The 24,505-nt window shown below is 45.3% G+C and overlaps 1 non-coding gene across 1 annotated transcript; it reads left to right on the top strand.

Moving 5' to 3' along the window:
• Positions 1-9,961: 9,961 nt before the first annotated feature.
• On the top strand, positions 9,962-10,034 carry TRNAA-CGC (transfer RNA alanine (anticodon CGC)). The gene has a single exon. It is a non-coding gene; the product is annotated as a tRNA-Ala (tRNA).
• The last annotated feature ends 14,471 nt before the right edge of the window (positions 10,035-24,505 follow it).

Genomic DNA, 24,505 nt, shown 5'->3' on the forward strand with positions numbered 1-24,505 from the left:
CTCTTAGTTTTAGCAGTAGCTGACACTAACACAGCACTTACTACATGCCAGGGGCTGATCCCTGTGCTCTGTTATAGTCACTCATTTACTCCCCAGCACTCTGGGAGGCAGGTGCTACCATCATCCTCATCTTACAGACAAGGACACTGAGGTACAGAGAAGTGACGTGACCTGCCTGCATTCACCCAGCTAGTCAGCCGGGGAGCTGGGATTCCAGCCCAGACATCCTCTAAAACCAGCACTTGTGATTTCGCTAGACCCCAACTTTCAGGACTTCTTAAGTACTTGGCATTGTGATGAGCGCCCTTGGTGCGTTCTTTCCTTTAATCCTCACAACAGCCCCACGGTTATTATTGAGGAAACAGAAATGAGGCGTGCCCACACGAAGCCAAGGGTGCTGAGGTGGGACTCGAAGCCAGGTCCTCCTGTGAATCGTGCATCACCAGCCCATCTTGCTCTGCAGAGAACAAGAAATCCTTTAAACAAGGGGCATCCCGGGGCTCCAGGGTCGGTGTGACAGAGGCGGAAACTGACTCCCCTGGAGCTAAAACTGTCTGCTGCTTCTTTCTAAGAAGCCTTGCAGTCTGCTTTCTCTCCCTCACTGCTTTTGTGCTCAGTCACCCCCAAACTTCTCCCTACATTCTTTACAATAGTTTTAACCCAGAGGCTATGCTCCCAGAGGAAGGTAATGGGCTGATAATCTCAGAAGAATGGACAGGCCCCCTCTGAGGTTCCCCCATGATGCCAGAAAGATTCATCATGGTTAAGGGGAATGTACCAGCTCCCTGATTGTTATCATCTTTTCTGTTCCATCCAGTTTTTTCCGATAAAACTTCAAGACCCCAACCTGAAGGTGGACTCACCATCTCTAAGGCATGAGCCTGTTGTGACTCCCCTTCGCCGGACAAAGCAATAAAGCTGCTCTTTTCTATCCTCCCAAGACTCTTCCTCTGAGTCTCAGTCCTTTTTAGGGTTATAGACTGGTTTTGCGGCAACAGGTGCTCCGTAAAATACCCGCTGGGAAGTGCTTCTCTGGCATTCACCTGGAAATAGTCACTGTCAGCAAATTACATCATCCTGTTTTCTGCCACCACGATTTTGTGCTGTCCCCTCTTACCTGGTGTGCAGTCTCTCTACTCAGTCCTCCTGACACCAGGGAAGAGCTAAAATGAGGTCATATCTCTGGTTTTTCCAGACTTTTCCTTTCATAGCAGCTGTTCCCTTATCTGCGCGTCCTATGCAAATACTGTGCAGTGATGTTTTGTTTCAGTAGAGATTCCTCCCTTCAATCACTTTCTCCCTCATTCATTCATTCTTTCATCCATTCACTCAGGAAGTATTTATTGATCAACTACTGAGTGCAGGGCACTGTGCCAAGTCCTGGGGGGTACAGAAGTGAACAAAACAGAGGATGTAGCCCCTCAGGAATCTCACAGGATAGTGGGAGAAGACAGATACCAGGCCCAATAAAAAACCTGTATTTAGCATTTTTAAAGGGACAGGCTAGGGAGGACTGGGAGTGGGAAGGACTGCAATTTTACACGGAATGCTAGAGAAGGTCAGCCTGAGGCTGTGACCATTGAGCAAAGACCTGGCAGAGGTGAGGGAGCCAGCCAGGAAGATGCCCTGGAGGAGGGTCACAGGCAGATGGAGGGAGGGGACGCAGAGGCTGCAGCAGAGGCCCCTGTGGCTGTGGGGTGGAGAGGGGCAGTGGGGTAAGGAGGGGAGGGCAGGGTAGCAGAGATGCTCAAGAAAGTTTTCTTTATTTGGACTGTTTCAGGAAATCTGAAGTCTTCCCCAGCAGTGTTCACTCCCAACTGATCATTAGTGTTTTCAGAAGGAGATATTTGATTAAGAACTAAAATGTGTGTGATCACTAAGTACCTAACCAGCACCAGTCTGGGGGCAATGAAAACCCAGGGAGTGAGGGGCCTGCTTTGCCTTTGACCTTGAGCGATCCCCTCCCATCTTGGACATTCTTCTGTCATCTGTATAAGGTACCAGAGGATGTCTCAGCAGGCCTTCTGATTCTGGCTTCAAGCTGTTTCCAAAGCCTCAGTTTTCTTTTCTGTGAAATGGGGGTTATAAGACATACCCCCATCCCTTTTTTGGTTGTTGCATCAAATCGGGGGAGGGTGTGCCCTTTTTTAAGTAAAATGTGGAGTTCAAACTAGATAAAGGCTAGTTTCAATAGAAACTCTATCATCATGTGGCAGTAACCAAATCTCTTAAATGATCAAAAGATCATTTGTGATCTTTGTCACATCCTTCCACTGATTGTAGAGGTGATGCTCTGACCTGGACACATTAGCATCATTTTACGGCTGAGGAAATTGTGCCTCAGAAGGACTAATTTACCTGCCCAAGGGAGCAGAGCTGGTGCGGGGAGGACCCAGATTCAAATTCCAGAGTGTGCCAAAGCCCACAGGGATTCCCCAGCCACACAGAGGCAAGGCTGAGGCCAAGGCCAAGCTTACAGAGAAGGACAAAACACAGCCAAGTCTGCAAAAACCAAATGAAAATTCCCAACCCTCCCTTACAGTTGCTGCTAGCCAGGAATGGGGGTGCCCAAACAGTGGAAAAGAGATGGGAGGGTGAAAGGTTCCCACTCCTGGGGAACCAGAGCCGTGGCCCGAGGCGCTGGGCCAGTTCAGGATGAGGCATGACATGGAGAAGCTCCTGGCCGGTCCTGGCTGCGGCCACATGTCCTCGTGGGCAGAGAGGGCCGTGCCCAGCCCCTGCCAGCACATCTGTGGGTATCACAGGACCAAGGGTGTCAGCCATACCCGAAGGGATATTAAATACACTAAAATAGATACCAAAGACCCTACAAAACAAGAAGAGAGACTATAAAGGGGAAAAAACCAGAACATCATTTTATATATATTAAAATAAATAAAAGGCCTAAACAAAACTATCTTTATTAATATTTCCGCACTAGTGATAAGACAGATGGGTTGGAATTAGATACGGAGAAGTGTAATATTCTACAAAGGAAACTCTAGGGAGGCCCGGGGAGTTATGAAGGTCATTTCTCATTAAGGGTGAACTTTTCCATTCTGTCCTCCTCTGCCTTTATCCTAACGAAGCCTCTGCCAGAGCCAGCGATTCCCCACAGCTTTTGTGTGCTGGAAGCAGGCCGTGGCACCAAATGCCCCTCAGCTAGTCAGTTCAAGGCTATTTTTAGTTCTGCCAAACAATGAATGGGGCTGTTGTCTGCTCTTGGGCGGTGGAGCTTTTTTTTTTTTTTTTAATTGTCTCGTCAGCTGGTCTGGAATACAAGCAGCATGAACTGCATCTTTTGGACACCTAGCACAGGGGAAGGTGGGTTTCCCTTCACTCGGACCGCAGCAGAAGCAAAGATGCCTGAATTTCGGAGGTAGCGGGCTCCCCGGGAGAGCTGCGGGCTTTGTGGCAGACCGGTCCCCAGACACAGGCGCCTGGGCCGTAAACGTGCATCGTGCGGAGGAGGCTGTGTTGCTGTCTGTGTAGTGCCGGTAATGGAGTCTGGAACATTCGAAGAAGAAACACTTGCTCAAGAAGTGGATGGGTGAGATAATACTGGTGTGGTTCCCACGAGAGCAAATGTTTGTTGAAGGGGTGAGAGTGTGTGTAAAATTTTAGCAAAACAAATGACTATTGAGGAGTGTTATGGGTTGAATTGTGTCCTCCCAAAATAAATGCTGCAGTCCTGACCCCCAGCATCTCAGAATGTGACCTTATTTGGAAACAGGGTCTTTACAGCAGTAATCAAGTTCAAGTGAAGTCATTAGGATGGCCCAAAAGACTGGCGTCCTTATAAAAAGAGGAAATTTGGACCCAGAGACACACACAGGGAGAAGGCATGTGAAAATGAAGGCGGAGCCCAGGTGGTGCGTCCACAACCCAGCTATGGCCAGCAAACCACCGAAGCGAGACTGGAACACATTCTCCCTCACGGCCCTTAGAAGGCACCAACCCCACAGACACCCTGATCTTGCACTTCCAGCCTCCAGGACTGGGAGGCGATACACTTCTGCTGTTGAAGCGCTCAGTCTGTGGTGCTATGTTAGGGCGGCCCTGGGAAGCAAGTACAAGGAGCATGAGTGAAATTATGTGCTGTGCTATGTATGAATCCACGTGAAAACACAGAGGAAACTCCTCACACGGTACTGGCCTAGAGTAGATCCTTAATATTCGTTAAATGAATGAGTGAACAAGGTCACACATAAAGCATGGAGCCCAGAGCTGAGCAGCGGGCAGGTGCTCAGTGAGCATTTGCTAGTTGGTGGGTAGTCGGAGCCAACGTTTATACACCATTTACGATGAGTCAGGCAGTGCTCAAAGTGATTGTGCATGTATGTTACCCTCATTTGATCCTTACAACAACCCGATTATTTATCACATTTAAAAGAAAAGGAAACCTGTACGGAGAGGTTCAATCCCTTCCCTAAGTTTACCCAGCTAGAAGCAGAGTTAGTTTTTGGATCTGGTTGGTTTAGGATGAGGGTTTCTACTCTTAACCGCTGTTTGAAACAATGCATTGCAGAGCCTGGCACACAGTAGGTGCTCAGCTCCAAACCAGTAAGTAGATGAGGGTACGTGGGCCAAGCAGGGAGCACAGGGTCTCGTCCCTGGTGATCTGAGAGCTGAGACCTGGACCCTCTTGTCCTTTGTCTCCTAAGTTCCTCTGATTCAGACTGATTCCTCTCATGTGTCAGCACCTTCCCGAGTCCTTCTGGGGAGAGAGGAAGCCGACTTGATGCTGAAGAGGGGAGTGGAGCAGAGGGGGCGTCAGGCGGCTTGGCTGTCAGAGAGATGGGCATCAGCATCCTGCCTCCTCTCCATAACTCATCCCAAACCAAGTGCCGGTGCTGACTGCGCTTCCCACTGCAGGGCCCCGCTGGCTGTTCACATGCTCCTCTTGTGCTGTGCCAAGGACCAGGCCTGGCAGTGATTTACGATGTCACAGGCCAGCGTCCTCTGCCCTGACCACGGTTCTTGGCCACAGGTTTAATTATTTAAACAGATTTTACATTTTACGAGCATGCCCTCAAGCCTGGCAGAGGAAAGCCTTAGGAGAAAAAAAATTTTTTGCTTGAAAGATTACATTGAAATATGCAAGGACAGAGGACAGGAAACGTTCCAAATGCCCACGTGGGAGTGTTGTGTTCAAGGCCCTTTCAAATTTTCCCCATTTTACCAGATCTCTCTTCAGCAAATGCACATTTCTGCCTCACTGCAGAATCAAGTAGTTCATCATCCTAGCAAGTCCACAATTTTGCTTCTGCTGGCCAACATTTTTGTAATGCCTATGCACCACACACACATACGCGCGTGCGTGCGTGCGTTTGCTCATAGGATCTTCCTGTGCCCCTGTGCTGTGGTAGGGGCTGCATTAGTTAGCAAAACACACACAAATCCCTGCCCTCTGGGAGCATCCATTCTACAGTGGGAGTCTTCCTTATTCATTCCATGCAAACCATTTTCTCCCTCCCACGAGGGTCCCGCCAAAATGCTACTTCCTCTGGCTTCCCTGCTCTTCTGGGTGAAATCAATCGCTCAAGAGATGCTCTGTTGTTGTCTATCAGAGCCCATCCTTACTGCGCTGTAACTGCCAGTGGCCTTGATGTTCCCCTCTTTCTCAGACTGTGGACTCTTTGAGGGTAGGGACTGTCAAATTTTGTTTCTATCCCATCACCTGTGACAGTGTCTGGCACAAAGTAGGTGCTCATAATATGGATGGCCATCGGAAGACCCCCTTGCTTCTTCCTGGTTTAGGGACTCTCCTGTGCGTTCTCTCTACTCTGACATTTTCTGGTTCGTTTTATTGTTCATTCATTCATTCATTCATTCACCCACCCCAATCATTCACTCAATCATTCAGCATATAATTATTGGGCACCACTATGTAGGAGAGCCTATTCTAAGTGCTCAGGATACGCTGATAAAGACAGAAATGGCCTCTACCCTTGGTGTGCCCACATTTTGGTCATGGAGACAGAGAGCAGGCTGCTGTTCTCGGGCTCTTTGGATGCTGGCTTCTCAGATGGCTGTAGAGGGCCGTCAGCCCTCTGGGCCATGGCACATGAAGGATGGGGCAGGGAGGATCCACACTAAAACTCAGATCAAAAGGTGTCTGTGTCTTCCCACCTGGCTCAGAGGATGAGGCTGGAGAAAATGGATCTCACCAATCTCCCTCTTCCAAGCTCTCCACCTCTGTGTAAACTGGGGACACCAAAGTCCAAGGCTATTAAAATAATAATGCAAATAATCCATATTTTTCATCTTAAAAGCACTTCTGGAGTGTTCAATTAATCTTTCCAATCTCTGTGTGTGTAGCTAAGTATAAGTTTTTGCTTATAGATGAAGAAAGTGAAACACAAGGCGATTAAACTATTGGCCTGAGGCTACAGAGAAAGCAAGGGTCTGAGCAGAGATTTGACCCATCAGTCCTTATTTATTTTGAACAACTGCAGGCTCAAAGGCCCATGTCCCTTGGGCAGCTCCTGGGGAGTGAAGTCAGTTTGCCTTGGTGGGCAGGACCACTTGGTGATAAGGAATCAGAGCTTTGCAGGTGCACAGACCTGGGTCTGACTCCTATCCCCAGCCCCCACTTACAGTCGGGTGACCTTTGGCAAGTGGTTCATGGACTCTGTGCTCTGGGCTCCTCATCTATAAAATGGAGGTAATAACTTTGTTGCAGGATTAGGAGGGCGAAAATAAATGAGATTATGTTTGTAGAGTGCTTAGCGTGGTGCAGGGTGTTTTTGTCTTAAAGATGTATTGAGATAGAAGCTTTTGAAGTGAGCTGTACAGAGCTACTAATCATCACCATCACCATCATCATCACTGTCATCATCACCATCATCATCATCACTGTCATCATCACCATCATCATCACCATCTTCATCACCATCATCACCATCATTATCATCCAATACCATTTGGGCACTTGGTATATTCCAGACATAAAGTTGTCTTAGCATAATTCCATTAAATGCTTGGTGTCTTTTTATTATCAATTGGTTGCCACACCTACGTCATGTCATCCATCTGATTTCTTTCCCCATGAATGAGTGCCAAGCCCCTGGGCTGCACACTGTGGGAGATACAGAATTGCCTTGAATGTGGACCCTACCCCTGCCATTCATCCGTGCCTTTCCAACCCAGTTAGAGTCATGAATGCTCTGAGTTTACACTGTTTTAGCCAGATTGTTCAGAAACCTTAGCCTCACCTGCAGGGGGCACTGCCATTAGTCGTCTATAAATAGTTAACATTCTAGATGCGCCATCTAAATGGACGGCACCAGGCATGGAACATACATTCTTTTTAATCCTCATGTGTTTAATCCTCACAACAATCCTATGAGGCATGAACAATTCTCACTCCAGTTTTGTAGATGAGGAAACTGAGGCACAAAGATGGAAGTACTTTTTGCAAGGCCCCATAGCCAACTACATAGTTGGCCAGTTCTGAGTCTGGATGGCTGAGAGGAGATTTCTGTCTGAAGAGAGAGTAGAGAGCAGTAATTAAAGCCAGAATCATAATCCAGTTTCTATTAACTTGTTGTGTGAATTTCAGGCTGTCACCAAGTTTCTGTGCAACTTTGACCACCAAGTATTTAGAGGATTTATTGGCCAAGACTGTGCTGGGCTCTGAGGATGTTACAGAAGCAATAGAGGATTCCTTTTTTTCCTCCAAGATATATTAGGACAGAAACGTTTGAATTAGACCTGGTGCTGGAAGCTGCTCATCATAACCATCACCATCATCATCACCATCATCATCACCACCATCATCATCATCATCACCTTGCAACATCTTTGAGGCACTTTCTGTATTCCAGATATAAAGGTGTTTGATACAGACTATCCTGTTTAAGCCTACCACATCCCTATGAAATGGATGATTTTCCCCACTTTAGAGATTAGAAAACTGAGGCACACTAGATAGCTCACAGAGGGTAAGAAACTTGGTTAAGGTCACAGAAGCCAGTAAATATGAGGGCTGGGTTTTCACTCCTGCAGGGTTGGGTACGTAGGAGGGACTGCTGCCACTCCAGCTAGGGTCCTGCAAGAGAAGCCTGCTGTCTTATTTCCTCCCTCACTGCTCTAGTCAGCTTTCTCCTCCAGCGAGAATGAGAATTAATAGCTCTAAAGTTGGAAAAGTCACTCTTTGGCTTACATGCTTTGGCAGGGCTGCCCTGGGAGGACACTTAACCTTTGTCTGCACCTCCGTTTCCCCATCACTAACATGTGCCTGCCCCCGGGGGTGTGTCTGTATTATTAATGATGGTAAAGCGATCTGAGCACACGGCACTGAGAGTCATGAGACAGGCAAAGTGCAATTCATCTTGAGAACCACTTGACAGGGTCACAAGGAGCTGAAGGACATGCGGCCCCTGCTTTGTGCAGGACCTTGGCATAAACACGTTCACATCACTGTCACATTTGATCCTCTCAAAAACCCTGCAAGACAGGCTACGTGGGAGATGGGTAACAGAATATCAGGGCTTCAGAGATCGATAGAACTGTGGGAGGGAAAAGAGAGAGTTGGGGCCAAGGAGAAACAGGGGGGCAGAACTGCTGGTGCTTGCTGCTATCGGCTATACAAATTTCCCAGCCTTCCTTGCTATTCCTTGTGTCATGTGACTCAATCCCACCCATGGAGTGTGGGTGGATGGGGTGTGTGCCCCTGCCAGGCAGGACTCCCACACACCTCCCCTTGTGAGCTTGCTCTCTTACTGCTAGAAGACTCAGAGCAGGTGGAGCCACAAGATGGAAAGAGTCTGGGTCCCTTAGTGACTGCTGAGTCCTTGCAGACTGAGAACCACCTGTGATGTGGGAAACCACCTTTTACAAGTCACTGAGATTTGGGGGTTTACCTACTGCATTCTCTAGCACTATTTGTCTTATAATAATAATAAATAATGTGATTTTTATAGTGCTTATAGCTTTCCAAAAACTTTCATGTGTGTTATAATTGGAGGATCCTTGGGAGACATGTGTGGCTTCAGTATCACAAATAGTTGTGTGTTTATGCAGAAAATTCTTTGTCTTCAAACTTAAGACTATCTTGTGGGTGAAACATCTTTTTCTCTGATACCCTGGATGCTAAAAATTGTGGCCCTGGGATCAGAACTGCATGGCCCTGTTCTTCGGATACCAACCTCACTCCTGGCATCATCTTTCTTCCTAAGTAATTCGCTTTCTCCAAACCTCAGTTTTCCCATCTGTAAAATGGGGATAGACAGGTGGTCAACTTGATCAGGCTGTGAGGTAGATTCCATCTTCCTCCATAGCTCACACCCAACTCAGCTGCTGAGTCCCAGAATGCAGGGTGTGGAAGGAGGCTTAGAGATGACCCCTTAGACCTTCTGTTTGGTGCTTCTCAAACTGCAAGGGATTGTCAGTGGGGCACCAGGAGGTGAAAAAAGACACAGGACAAATAGGGCACCCTTTTGCTAGAAATGTACAGAAATAAAACTTTTGAATTGTGATGTGGGACACGCATCTGCAACCTCGGGAAATGTTTTCTTTCTGTTCCCGATTCTCAAGGGTCTCCCCACCCCACAGAAACCTCAAAGTAGAACCGTTTTCACATGTGCTTATGAAAGGACAGTTTGACACTTGGCTGTGGTCAAAGCGTTATCAGGTACAGCTCTGGCCCCAGCATCTCTGGCCCTCAAACTGCCCGCATTGCCCTGTAGGACTAAGGCTTTGGATTTAATACACTCCCTGAGAGCAGCAGCATCTTTGACCCTTGCACATCACTCCCTAATCTGCATGAATTGCTCCACTTCAGGAATTTCTCCCTGAGTTTTGTGTGGGAAAACCATGTCTTAACCCAAGGAACTGTCATATGGTCTCCCGTTAAGATAAGAAGCTGGTGTAAACTATCAGATTTTGCCTGGGCAGCCTGGAAGGCCTGGTGCCTGTTTGTTTCCTCCCATTTCACTTAAACAAGTTGTTTTTGAGGGGAGGGTATAGTTCAGGGTTAGAGTGCTTGCTTCGCAAGCAGGAGGTCCTGGGTTCAATCCCCAGTACCTCCATTTAAACAAACAAACCTAATTACCTCCCCCACAAAAAAATTACTAAAAAACACATTTTTTTTCCTCTCCTCCCCTGTCCCTTTTCTTATTTTTCTTAAGTTTATTATGAATGCCCTTTTGCGGCAACTTTCCTCAAATCCTTTCTAGGATAATGCAGCAGATTAATCAATTCAAGAAATTACATGTTGCCCACAGGGCCAGCCTTGTTAAAATTCTAAGTGGGCCAAATTTTTTTGTTTGTTTGCTTTTTGCTTCATGCCACTCCCTCTCCCTTCCCCGACCCTCTGTAACTGCTGGTCATGGCACAGCCATCGTTCCTCATCCCTCCATTCTCCTCCCACCTTCTCCCCGACCTCCCCATTCTTTATCACCTTGATAAACAATCCTGGCAAAGCCACAAAAGGAAATGAACTAGGAGCTTTGATGAAGCCGAAAGACACGCAAAGCTCTCCTTTAATGGCAGTCTCAACCATGGATAAGCTAGAGGTGGTGCAGAGCAATTAGGCTGCAAATGGGGACTCCCCATGAGGGGACCTGCAGAGGAGGAGTATCTGTGGGGGGCAAGGGAGAGCTGATGTGGACACAGATGAGTTAACGCAGGCAGGAGGGTGGTCAGGTGTGTTCGCAGGGCTGAGGCTGGCTGAGGAGCTGGCACTATTTTTAAGTGGGTTGAGAAAAATAGGCTTTTTTTTTTTTTTTCCGTACGTTAGATTTTTGTTTTTAATTGTAATACTGGAAAGTTGTGCTGAAAACAAGGCCACTGGAAACACAGCCCAGGGAATCAGACCTCCACTATCAAACATAAAAAAATTACTTTGGACTTAAAAAATCCACTTGTGAGTTTTAGATGCTTTTAACATATATGTTTGAAAGCTCTTGTGCCTTTTTACTTTTTACTTCTACTTTTCGGATGAAATGTCTTCTTCCTTTCTCCTGACTATGACGTCTCAAGTGGGGCTTTTGTTTTGTTTTGTTTTTGGTTTTATTTTTAGTTTTTATTTTTTTTTGGATAACCGTATCATAATTCATTTCAACGCAGTTCATTGTCAGGTCATCTTTTCCTCAGTTAGAGACCACGTGTGGAAAACCAGGGGCCTGCTATCCCTGTGAGACAGGAGGGAAGAGGGCAGGGCACAACCATCAGAAGAATGACACAGCAATTGAGGACAGAACAAACACTAGCCAGAACCAAGACGGCGGGAGAGTCAACTCCCACAGACCTTGAGGTTCAGCATAGGCTCCCTGTAATATATTAACATGCTAAATGACACACCCACAGGCACCATGACAGTTCCAAGGATGGCCATAAAAGGCCAAAAAATGGGCAGTGGCCCAATTCCTGGGAATCCCTGCCCCTTCCCCAAAGTAGCTGGAATAATCCTCCCACTTGTGAGCATATGACATTATCAAGCCCATAAAAACTCACCACCCCCTCACCTCGTGGCCGATCTCACTCTCCCAGATGATCCCATCCACGCTCTGAGGTCACTGCCTCTCGCCTCGCCTCTCGCCTCTCAAGATGGCCCCCACTCTGCCTATGGAATGTGCATCTACTTTTACTTTAAACACTCCCTGAAGCCTCGTAGCCTGTCTGGCCTTCTGACATGGCCTGCACGCTGTCTATGGAGTGTGCATCTCTCTGAATCAGCCCACTTTTACTCAACTATGGCTTGCTCCTGATTCTTATGAAAAGCCAAGGACCCTCACTTGGCGGGGGGCATCTCAGGGACCTGCCCGAGACCTGGGACATGACCATCCTCTCGTGTCCTATTTTCCTGTATCACTTGTTACACAGGCAATTCTGCCTAGTCCTTTTGAATCCATCAGTTTGCAAGAAATGATTCTTGCCTATCTGGGTTCTGGAGACAATAAAATGGGGCACAGATCCCCCTCCACTCAGTGCATATGGATTGAGGCTCTTACAACGTGCTGGAGCAAGTTCACTAGCATCCTTTCAGCTCAACTCCTTAGTTGAGGAGACGGCAAACCTGGAGTCCAGAGAGGTAATGTGACTACCCCTAAGGTCACAGAGCCTGTAAAAGGCACAGCCAGCACTGGAAATCAGGCCTCCAGATTTCTCGGTTACAGAAAGCCTGGGGAGTTTGAGCCTAAGAGTAGGCAATGAGAAATATTTACCGAGCATTTACTACGTGTCGGGCGCTCTGTTGAGCGTTTTACTGCTCTGATGACCACTACTGCCAGTGTCAGCTCTGACTTGTCACATGCCTGCTACTTGCTAGACTCTAGGCTAAGTACTCACACGCATTTGGTCTAACGCTTACGTAACCCACGGGGCCAGTATTCTTCTCATTTTTACAGATGGGCAATCAGCCTAGAACAGCTAACTAAACTACCCAAGGACACACAGCTGGGAAATGTGGGAGATGAGAAGTGAACAAACCCAGGGCTGTCTGACTCTAGGCCCATGTTCTCTGAATCTCTATCCTTTCCCTGGGTCAGAAGTTCTCATTCAGCAAATCCAGCCGTGGCAAAGTCCTACGGTAGGTACTTGCGATCTGGTGTGAGGGTGAAAGATGTCCTTTCGCGAGAGGTTTTCTCTTTCTCCCCTCCCCGTGCCTCCTGCCCTCTGATGGAGGCGCACACACTTTGGGAGAACACACACGGCAGGATGGAGTGAGCGTGTAAATGTCAGATCAATCCCTGCTACAATTCCGCCTGCTGGGGTATCAGGTCAGTGCCCTAGCTTCTCTGAGCCTCACGTTCCTCCACTTTTAAAGTGGACGTAATAACGTCTATGCCTGCAGGTCATGCATTTATCTGACTCCTAGGTGCTGAGGAGGTGATCATTCTGCTGTAGCACTCCTCATTACTCCTGGATGGCCTTGCTGTTAGAGACACTGCTGTGAGAGCTCAAAGTCCCTCTAAGCTCCCTCGAAACCTGAGCTCCTATCCCTTCCCCTCCACTGTGTGACCTTCAGCCTGGAAGTTCTGGGAGGGCAGGGCTGAGTGAGCATCTGTGGGGGTCATTTGGCTCAGGAATCATTGCCAGTGATGGGAATCACTGGGCTCATCAGACTCATCTCTCAATATGCGATTCCCACCCTCATTTCAGGGTGATGACAAAGATCCTCACTGGCTCCACATGTATGATGGAGGAGAAGAAGACAAATATCCCCAAATCACGGCTTGGAAGGAGGAGGATTTCCCAGAGGTGGAGGCCAATCGCTCCCTGGAGACACAGAGGCAGGCAGTGAGCAAAAACCACGTGTTGCAGGGGTGGACGCTTTTCTGGGCAGGTGTATGTGTGCAGGTGTGCGCATGCTTGCTTGATGTTGGTTTGAGCTCTTCCATCTCTCTGAGCACTAAGTCTCCCAGAAGCTACCAGCTTGGTCTGTTTTATCCTGCTCAGGTGCAGACAAACACAAGTGTGGTTGATCTCGTTACTAGGAAAGTAGTGAGATCTATTCTAGGGGTTCTCAAACCTGGCTGTCACCAGAACCTAGGAGTTTACAAAAGACCCCGCCGTGTCCCAGGTGCCCACCTCTAGAGATCTTGATAGGAAGGCCCTGGTGGGAATCAGGTATGTGCTTTTAAAGGGTTTCCCTGTACTCCTGCTGGGTAGCCAGACTAAGAGCCATTGATACAGGTTACGAGTCCTTGGTACGGTGGACAAATCACGGTGCAGGAACCAGACCTGAGTCTGAGCTCCCTTTACTGAGGACTAACCAGAGACCGGCAACTCACACTGAGTCATCTCTTTTGCTTCCCAAAACCTCTCTTTGTCGTATGCATCAGCATCCTCTTCTCACGGGGAAGGGATTAGAGACGTTGCCCCGCTAGAAAGGGCTGCACCCTGAATCAGTGCAGCTTCCCATCACTGCCACGCCTCTGGGCCTCTGGACATAAGGTCTCCTGGCAGGGACCATCCTGGAGGGCCAGGGCTGGACACTCCGCTTTGGCCAACAATGATCATTTACTTAAAAAGTAAATTACAATTGGTGCATTTTCAGTATGCAACAATGAAGAGTAATTTCTCTTCCTTGTGCGCAAGAGCTCCAATTATGATTTAATTCAATTCCGATTAACTATGCTTTGATGGCATTTCCATTACATAAAAAATAAATGTATTAGCCAAGCATAATGTGTTTTGACTTTAGTTCTGATGCTAATAAGGAGGCTGTTTGGCGGCTAGGATCCCACACTTCATTCCACGGTTGTAAAGGAGAGAAAGGAAAACAAAAAGGAAGAGGCAAGTAGCTCTGAGAAACCCCACACAGAGGGGTGCTGTGGTTTGGGGGTGGGCTGAGGGCTGTCAGCAAATGCTTGGCAATCGCAGGTTTGCTCTCACAGCCGCTGCTAGAGATGCTTAGGGATGTGAGTGTGGGCAGGCACCCATGGCTCTTCCGCCCGTTGGGGAGGACTCCTGGGCCAGGGTGGGGTGGGGGAGAGGTGTGAAGATGGAGCTGGCTAAACACAGCGTATGTGGGCATCGGCAGGCCCGTCCCCACTACGTCAGTAACGCCTGCCGGCCTCTCTCACAGTCTGAGTCACCTGCAGCCTATGCCTCAGCTCCTGACCCCCGCTCACCTGGTGTCCAGCGGGACACTGCTCTTCAGGTGTCTGATGACCCTCCTATCTGTCCCTGAAGCATCGCACCATTACTAAAGCCTTCCTTGGGTCCGGGCACCCGAGCATCCCTCCACGTCTGAAGGGGCTGACAAGGGTGAGCCTCAGTCCTGACAATTTTGTTACAGTCATTATTCTTTTAACAGCTGCCTGACGTAGGTTTCTGTCTGTTTTAGGGAAGAGGAAACTGCTGATTCTGGGCCGGTTTGCCCTCAGATTCATTTCTTGACACTTTCTCTCCGCTCTCCTATGTGGCCGGAGAGGCTGACTCCTGCTGGCTGGCTTCACCTGGGCTGGGCCCTTGGGAGGCCCTGTCCCAAGGTGGGAAGGTGGAGGCTGTGTTACTGCACGGCACTGTCTTCCATCTGCCTGGGTTCTGGTTTCCACAGGGAGGCCCAGGCCTGGGCTGTGGGAACGTCATTGACTCGCTTTGACCTTAGGGGTGGGGTCTTCAGTTTCTTGCTGGGGCTAATCTTTGCATTGCCTTATTCTTCCCTGTTTGGCTTTTCAGCCCTCCCTCTCCTGTGGATCCAATTCTTTACAATAAATTCCCTCTATTTCAAAAATACTCCAAGCAGTTTTTGTTTCTCTGGATGAAACTGAAGCTGCAAGAGATTAAGTAACCACCCAAGATAACAGCCTTCAATACATCAGTGCATTTCCTTTCAGGCTTGGAAAACACGCACACCGATTAAATCATCTCTTCAGAGTCTGTCTGTCTATCTGTCTATCTATACATCCATCTGAATAATAAAAACATAAATGGGTCATACTCTATGTATGGTTTAATCGGGTGTTTATTATATTGTGAGAATCTTATTTTCCCATATAATTTGAAAAATACATTGAATGACTATTTAATATTCAATTATAAGGATTACTTATTTCAGGAATCTTCTCTTATCAAGGACTTAGATCTCCGTATCTTTTCACTTACATAAATAATTACATGGATGTTCTATCTAAGCTGGCAAAGTGAAGACAGTTGAGCAATTGCTTCCCTCTAGTTCTTGACTAAATGAACAATTAAAAAGAAAAATCTGCTCACTTCCCGTCACCCACCAAATCCTAAGTAGCATCAATTAAGGAAAAGGTTTGCACCCCATGCCATAAATGTCAAGGAAAGCTTGTAACCCTGCTGGTGTGTTTCCTACCCCAACCCCTTCAAGTCAGAAGCCAGACTGGGGAGATGAGGCGACCGAGCAAAGTTTTGAGGTTTCTCACTAATTACCCCACCTCTGGAGAGAAGCAGAGAAAGGATGAGGGCATGCTATCCAGAGAAAAGCCTCATGTCCCCTACTCACTAATGCTGGAATCTTAGGATCAAAGCCAACATAGGCAGTCTACCCCAGCTCATCATTTTTCTAGGATATTACACTCATGCTTTGAAACCTGTTTTAAAGGACTGCCTGAGACCACGCAAAAATGCCTAGTATTGCAATACCAGGGTTATTAATGTAGAGCTGGAAAAGGAAGAAGAGATGTCACATATAATAGGAGGGGGGGGGTTAGAAAAATTTAATCATACTGCATGGGAAGAGAAAGAGAGAGAAAGCCTGGTCTGAACTGCCCAAGTTAGGCATGAAGAAGATGAAAAGAAACCATGTAGCATGTAAGCAAACAATTCTAGTCCCACCCAACCTGGAAAGGAATAAAAAAAAAGATAAAAGAAAGATTATTCCTTGCAAAAACAAACAAACAAATGAAAACCCAACCTGAAAGAAAACATATCCCAAGAAACAAAGAAAACTTCCAATGTGTATTTTGCACTACAGAGGAATTTACTGAGAATCTGAAGCCAATAAAACAAGGACTCAATAGTGAGAAATTAAATGAAAACTCAACACAATAAGACAAAGAATTTCGCGATGCTAGGAAAATCAAGGACTCTCTCACACTACCAGATTACAGAAATTATAAATTACAAACAAAAAGAACAGACAGCTGAAAATTGTATTTCTGCCATAGAGAAAAGGTTTACTGTAATAATGATGAAAGCTGAGAAAAAGGACACAGAGATTAAGACAGTGAGAAGAAAGGTAATAACACATGAAGGACAAAGTTGATTCAAAAATAAGGATAATTGGTGTCTCTGCTGAGAAGAACCCACAGGTGGGATAGGAAATACATTTTATTCTTGATAAGCAAGAGAGAATATCTTGTTACTACTGAACTTGAATCATGAAGAAATAATCCTACTGGCATCTAAACAGGGAATAACCAGTCCCCTTCAGGGAAAGGAATCAAGCTTACCTTAAACTTCTCCACAAAGATGTTCAGCGCGAGCAGGCAACAGAGCGATGACTGGAGAGTTCTGAGGGACTGACAAAGGGGCTAAACATGACCATACATGACCAAATTATTGTGGAAATACTAAGGCAAAAGGTAGGCATTCAAAAATGAAGCAGAGAGACTGAGCATCCACAAGCCCCTCCAGAGAAACCACTCAGTTAATTCCGCCATCGATGGCGGGAATAGAAAAGACACGGCCAAAATGCTAGTGCCACATTCAAAGGCAGAAGATGGTGGAGCAATGCCTGCAAGATCCAGGGGGAATATGTGACCCAGGATTGTTACATTCAGCCAAATTATCTGCTATACATAAGTGCACCAGAGGAGTACTGTATTTCTTAACTTTTAGGAACTCAGTGATTATAAATATGAGCCCTCTGTTTCAAAAAACAAAAAAAGGCTGGTTGATGACATTCAGCTATCCTAAGATGAACCCATACCTAGCACCCTAGAATGGAGACGCTGGAGTTGGCATTCAGTAAGTGTAGATAAAGAAGAAATAAAACGAAGACTAAACAACTACAGGAAGTATAGTTACATACAGAGTTTAACTTTCCAAATGTCCAAAAAGTAAAATTACTAACAGAACTCCCCACCCCGCAATTGGGAAATACAGCAGGGGAGGTGGGAGTGTTATAAATGTACTAATTTTCTCATATTTCGTAGCAAAGGGTCCATCAGTACTATATAAAATCAGGCTATGGAGCTAAGAAAACATATTGCATCAAACTGCATATGACATTTTCAGAATAATTTTTCTTAAAGGAAATTTTTATTTCATTTATATGTTTGTTGTGGGTGACCTGTGTCTCCCAAAATAGATACACTGGAATTCTAACCCCTAGTATCTCAGAATGGGATCATATTTGGAAATAGGGTCTTTACAGTGGTAATCAACTTAAAATGAGGTCATTAGAGTGAGCCCTAATCCAACCTGATTGATATTCTTATAAAAAGTGGAAAATTTGGACCCAGGGACATACACATACAGAAAAGATGGCCTGCTACTGTTAGAGCAGGCAGATAGCTAGACATGAGCAGAGAAAGGGGGATGCAGGACAAATGGCAGGAAACCATGTATCATGTAAACAACAGGCATCCCTGGGCAGAGAAAGAAAAGCAGGAACCTCTGGTCACACATTTTTGGGGTGACAAGTAGCCTGGAGGCCAACAAAGAAAGGTGGGAAAAGGCAGAAATCTTCAGTGTCCAAATGTAACCTTTTGTTCATTATGCCCTCATTTCAATAAAATTAGCCTTGCAGATTAGAAGTACCCATCATGCACTGACGCCACGACACTTCTGAGACTAAATAAGGACAAAAATCCCTCCTCCCTTTTGGAAGTTGGACTTGGGATGAAAATCAGGGAATACGCAACCCAAATCCTTCCCTCCCCAAAGAATATTCCGCCCATTCATTTTTACACCCTATGTAACCAACTTGCCAAAGAAACTCAGGGCAGCCGCTCACCTGAGCCTGCCCGCTCTCCCCTCCCGAGTGTCCTGTCTATTCCTTAATGCAGCCCCACTTTACTTTCTTAACCTCCACATCCCGTCTCTGAATTCTTTCTGCGACAGGAAAAGAACCCAGTCGCCGGCAATGCTATAAGCCAAGGAGCGCCTGAGACTACCAGCAGCTGGGAGAGAGGCCCGGCACCCACCCTTCCCTTGTGCCTTCACAGGGGGCGGGGCCCCGCCCACAACTTGATTTCACACTTCTGGCCTCCTGACTGTGAGACAATAAATTTCTGTCGCACAGCCTGGTTTGTGGGACTTTACTGAAGCAGCCCTAGGAAACTAATATAATGGGTTTAAATGTGTTGTTTTATAAATGAACACTCTAGTAATAAAAAAAAAAAGTCCATTTGTCTAAAGTCTAATAATGTTCCAGTTTTACATCAATTTCCATTTTTTTTCTATAAATTAAGTAAAATAAGTGGACTGGTTTGTTTCCCTAATAACAGTATTATATGAGGCTATTTTATGAAATTATTTCCATTTATCCAAACACCAATGTCACTTATCCATCCTTCTGTATAAGGTTCATAAATGTATCTGGAATATGGTCGCCTTATCTTACTGCTGGTTATTACTGGATAGTAAGACTTTGGTTGACTGTTTTGCTCTCTCTGTTGGTGCTGCTCATTGTCTGAAGTGTTTTTCAATGAGCATGTGCACTATATTTTAAATTCCTCATATTGTAATAAAAAATCCTTATATTTCAGTCCATGTGTATATAACTCTTTTTTTTTTTTTTTAAGATGGGGAATCTTAGACAGAGTTTAAATACTTTGAAGACTCATTGATACCTGTGGTTAAATTCCTCTCTGGATTATAACAGTTTAGAGTCACACAAGCAATGCATGGCAATGCCTGCCTTACTGCACTATCACAGCTTTGAGTATTCTTATTAAAGTAGCAATTTGATGGGCTAAAAATGACATCTCATTCTCATTTCCTTTTTTCAAATTACTAGATAGGTTGAACATTTTTCGCAAACCTAGGGGCTACTTCTATTTCTTTTTTTTTTTGTTGAAGTATCGTCGATTTACAGTGCTGTGTTAGTTTCTGCTTTTTTCTTGTTCTGTTCATTTTTTATACCTTTTCTGTGGTTGTTTCTTATTTATGAGTGCATTACTCACACACACACATATCACAACCATCTGTCCTGTTTGCTGGTAATATTCTCTTACTCTGTGCTTAGCTTTTTAATTTCAAGCTTTGAAATGTTCATACATTTTTAATATTTCAGTCTGATATTTTATTTTTCTCTCACTTCCCTCACTGATTTTGAGTGATTGATTTAGGGGCACGTCCTATCCTTTTCTATCATCACGTCCTCCAACACTGGTCATTTTTTGAGGATAGCATCTCTCACCCCTTCACACCCAGTGCATTTTTCTCACCATTTTAACCACTTTAAAGTGTACAATTCAGTGGCTTTTAGTACATTCACAATATTCCCCCAAATCACCACTAATTCCAGAACATTTACATCACAACAAAAAAGAAGCCCATGTTTGTTAAGCAGCCATTCTCCTGTGCCCCCAAGTCCCTGACAACCACAATTCTGCTGTCTGTCTCTGCAGATCTGTCTCTTCCGGACATCTCACAGCAGTGGAGTCAGGCAATATATTGCCTTTTATGACGGGCTTTTTTCACTTAGCATAATGTTTTTGAGGTTTATCCATATTGCAGCATGTATCAGTGATTCATGCCTTCCTATGGCCAAATACTATTTCAGTATATGGGTATCCCACATTTGTTTATCCACTCATCAGTTGGTGGTCCTTTGGGCTGTTTCCACTTTGGGGATATTATGAATGATGCTGCTATGAACATCTGTATCCATGTTTCTGCTTGAACATCTGTTCTCAGTTCTTTTGGGTAAACACCTAGGAGGGGAGTTGCCGGTTCATAGGATAACTCTTTGTTGAACTTTTTAAGGAACCACCAAACTATCTTCCACAGTGACTCTATCATTTGACATTTCCACCAGCAGTGTACGAAGCTCCAAATTTCATCACATCCTCCTCAATACTTGTTACTTCTCATTTTTAAAAATTAAACCACCTAGCGGGTGTAACTCATCTCATTGTGGTTTTGACTTGCTTTCCCCTCACAACTAATGATGTTGAGCATTGTCCTTTTATTTCTCCCTCCAGTTTTACTGAGATATAATTGACATATAACACTGTGTAAGTTTAAGGTGTACGATGTGATGATTCGTGCATGCGTATATTGAAAAACATTTATCACAATAAGGTTAGTTAACACAGCCTTCACCTCATATAATTACCTTTTTTGTTGTAGTTGCTATTGTTATGATGAGAACATTTAAGATTTATTTTCATATCAACTTCCAAGTGTACAATACAGTATTATTAATTAATAATTAATGTCCTTAGATCCCTGGAACTTGTCTTTCGTATAACTGAAAGCTGGTACATTTTGACCAACATCTCTCCATATCATCCAGCCCCTAGTCCAGGATAATCATCCATCTACTCTGTTTCTGAGTTTGAGGTTCTTAGATTCCACATGTAAGTGGGATCATACAGTATTCGTCCTTCTAAGTCTGATTTCTTTCACTTAGCATAATGCCCTCGAAGCTACTCATGTTGTTGTGAGTCACAGGATTTCCTTCTTTTTTTATGTGTGAATAACATTCCATGGTGCATGGGCATGGTTCAGCAAGAGGGGAATCTGAGTTGGCTTTGGCTTAAGGAGGACGAAGCTGATGTCTCGTGGAGACTGTAATGTTCGAGGCACTGTGCTGGCACCCGAGGTCCCACACTATCTACCACACTCCTAATTCCATCATAAATTCACCTGGTTTTGCAGGTCTAGATGTGGGGCCTTCTGTTGTCTATGTTTTCCTCCCTGCAGTGCCTCTAGTCAAGCAATATACCCACCTGAACCCTGCTCTTCTTCGCCCAGCTCCATGTGTCAAAAGTCCATCAAGGCGCATCTTCAGAGCCACCATCGCCGGGAAGCCTGTCCTGGCTCTTCAACCGGAAACAATCTCATCAGGCTCCGGGCTCCCACAGCGCTTGGCCCAGGGCCTCGTGCTCTCTCCTCCTTTCTCCCTCACCTGCATCCACAGCCTCCCTCCAGCACGAGAGCTACAGGCAGTGAACAGCCAGTGACCACCACCAACATATAAGCACCCTTGTCCACAAAGAGAGATTCTCACTGATTGCTCTGATAACAACGATACATTTTTGTCATGATTATAAGATATGATTTCTATAAACAATTTTCTTTGTCATCATTTTTTGGTGCTTCTATAAAACTTGGGTTGTTTGGGGAGGACAAGGGGCTCATCCATGTGAACATTGTGATAGGAGAGGCAGGAGGAGCCCTTTCAGGAACGTGGCCCCTGACTTAATTGGACTGTGTTTCTGGCCCTTCGGCATCCTCAGCACAAAGTCGATGCTTCTCCAGGAATACTGCAGAATTGAATGTACCATATTCCTAAGAACATCTCTTTTCCGATTGACCCTTATCTTTGACTTGTAGCATTTTTTTTTTCCAAAATGAGAGTCAGGTCTGCATATCTCAATACGTTTAGAAAATGACTTTCCAATTCCTACTCTCTTTGCCTTCTTCCTTCTCCTGGGCATAGAAGTATCTTGTTTCCATAGGATGCACTGAGAGAGACATTTAAATTTAAGGGGACTGCTTGTCAGGTTCAAAAAACAGTCACTTACAATTGGGATCTGAAACAAGTCTCCCCGCTTGCACCTGCTCCCAAGGCTAACTTCTGAAGAAGACTGTGAGGAGCTGAGGGGAACCTGTTGACTGAGAGGCAGGGATATGCCTCCAGGAAAAGACTAATAGTTCCTGGACTGCCTTTGTCAGAGCACTGCTAGCATGGAAACTGCAGGCTTGGGAGCTGAGATTGCCTTAGAGTTAAAATTTCTGATTTTTATGTGTTGGATTTCTTTGGGCAAGTTTTTTCACTTCTCTGAGCCCCAGGATTCTCAGTGTAAAATCAGAACTGTATGTGTCCCTCAGAGGACAATGATCAGGGCTGGTGTGCTTGCTGAACTCATGAGTGACTAAACGAGTGAACCGTGTCCATCACCAAACGCCGGAGCTCTGTAGTTGGCCTAAAAATTCACTGACTTAGCCAATGGCCTACCAAAGAATAAGATGGAAACAGAGAACCCCTGGGAGGAGTACTGCATCACTGACATTGTTAAGAATTGCCGGAACATGGGCATAGAAGCAGTATTTACAATAATCAAGACATGGAAGCAACCTAGATGTCCATCGACAGATGACTGGATAAAGAAGTTGTGGGGTATACATATATACATAATGGAATACTACTCAGCCATAAAAAGAATGAAATAATGCCATTTGCAGCAACATGGCTGGACTAGAGGTCATCATTCTAAGTGAAGTAAGCCAGACAGAAAAAGACAAATAGCATATGGTATCCCTTATATGTGGAATCTAAAAAAAAATGACACAAGTGAACTTATTTACAAAACAGAAACAGACTCACAGACATAGAAAACAAACTTATGATTACCAAAGAGGAAAGTGGAGGAGAGATAAATTAGAAGTTTGGGATTTGCCAATACTAAGTGCTGTATATAAAATAGATAAACAACAAGGTCCTACTGTGCAGCACAGGGAACTATATTCAATATCTTGTAATAACTTATAATGGAAAAGAATAAAAAAAGAATATATATATACACACGTATGTGTATAACTGAATCACCATGCTGTACACCAGAAACTAACACAACATTATAAATCAACTATATTTCAATAATAATGAAAAAGAGAATTGCCAGACATGGGGATAATAAAAAGCAGTCCCACTTCTGGTTCCATCACTGTTTTTAAACTCTCTATAGACTGTGCACCCCCTTATTGCTTATACTCCAGTTGAACTATTCTTCCCTGAATCATGCCTGCAAATACAGTGACTTCACTGGAGATAGGACTTGAGGATTATGGAGGCAGAAGACCTGGCCTTGGCTTTCCCTCTGGGCCCGTGATTGTAGATTCTGAGCTATTTCTGAAACTCCTTGCATGTTCAATCTGAAAAGTAGTTTGCAATGGAAATTCCTCCCTCTTGAAATCCTTGTTAATCTAATTGCAATTGAAATGCATAAGTGAAATGACAAAAGCTGCATTTTATCAGGAATTATAGCAATTTTCTTTTATTTACTGAAGTCTGACCTCTGCTGTATTGATGAATTGTACTTTTTCAAGGTCTATTTTCCCATCAGCAAAGTCAGGTTGTTTATAAAATGATTGGCATAAAGTGTCGTTCTCCCCTCACCTGTCCCTCCCCCATATTTTTAAAAATGTGTCCTAAGTCTGAAGAAATTGACTAGGAATTTGTGGAGCCTGTGCATTTCTATCTGAGTGTATATTTTCACAGGGGGCTCTGAGCATCCAACAACAGTCTTTTCAATGCCGAAATCTGAAAAACCGGCAGCATTTAGCATCTTGCACCTCTGTCTCCTTCTGAATCCTTAGAGATTTGGTGAGTGAAATCTGCACCCATTATCTTTTCAACCAGCCATCTAATTGCTCCTTTTCAAGGTGACATTGTCAGGAAGTCACAGTGGGAAGCTTGAGATGAATGAGGAGCTTTGTCCCCTCTCCCCATGTCCAGGCAGTCCTCAAATCCTACTGACCACACCTCCTTGAATTTCTCCCTTTCTCTCCATCTCTACTGCCCCTGCCCATGTTCAGGCTTTTATCCACTCTCCCCTGGACCACTGCTCCACCCTCACTCCCTCAAGCCATAAATGCTTTATCTTGCTCCTTTTCCATCCTCCACACAGCTGTCAGAATGATCTCTCAAAATCACAAATCAAGGTACTATTGCTCTGCTTAAGCTCCCCAGTGGTGCCCCGTCACCTGCGGGAAAACATCTCATCTAGTGGGGATGACCCAGAAGGACTTAAGTGAACCGAATCTGAATTCCCCCCGTCTTTCCCCATCATGGCCCACGTCTCCCTGCCCGGCCTCTCACCCTACATTCCAGGGATGCAGAAATGGTTCTTGTCATCTACACTGTGTGGTACCTGCCCTCCTCCCCTTTCTTTACACTATTTTC

The sequence above is a fragment of the Camelus bactrianus genome, chromosome 10, assembly GCF_048773025.1.
Source record: "Camelus bactrianus isolate YW-2024 breed Bactrian camel chromosome 10, ASM4877302v1, whole genome shotgun sequence".
NCBI lineage: Eukaryota > Metazoa > Chordata > Mammalia > Artiodactyla > Camelidae > Camelus > Camelus bactrianus.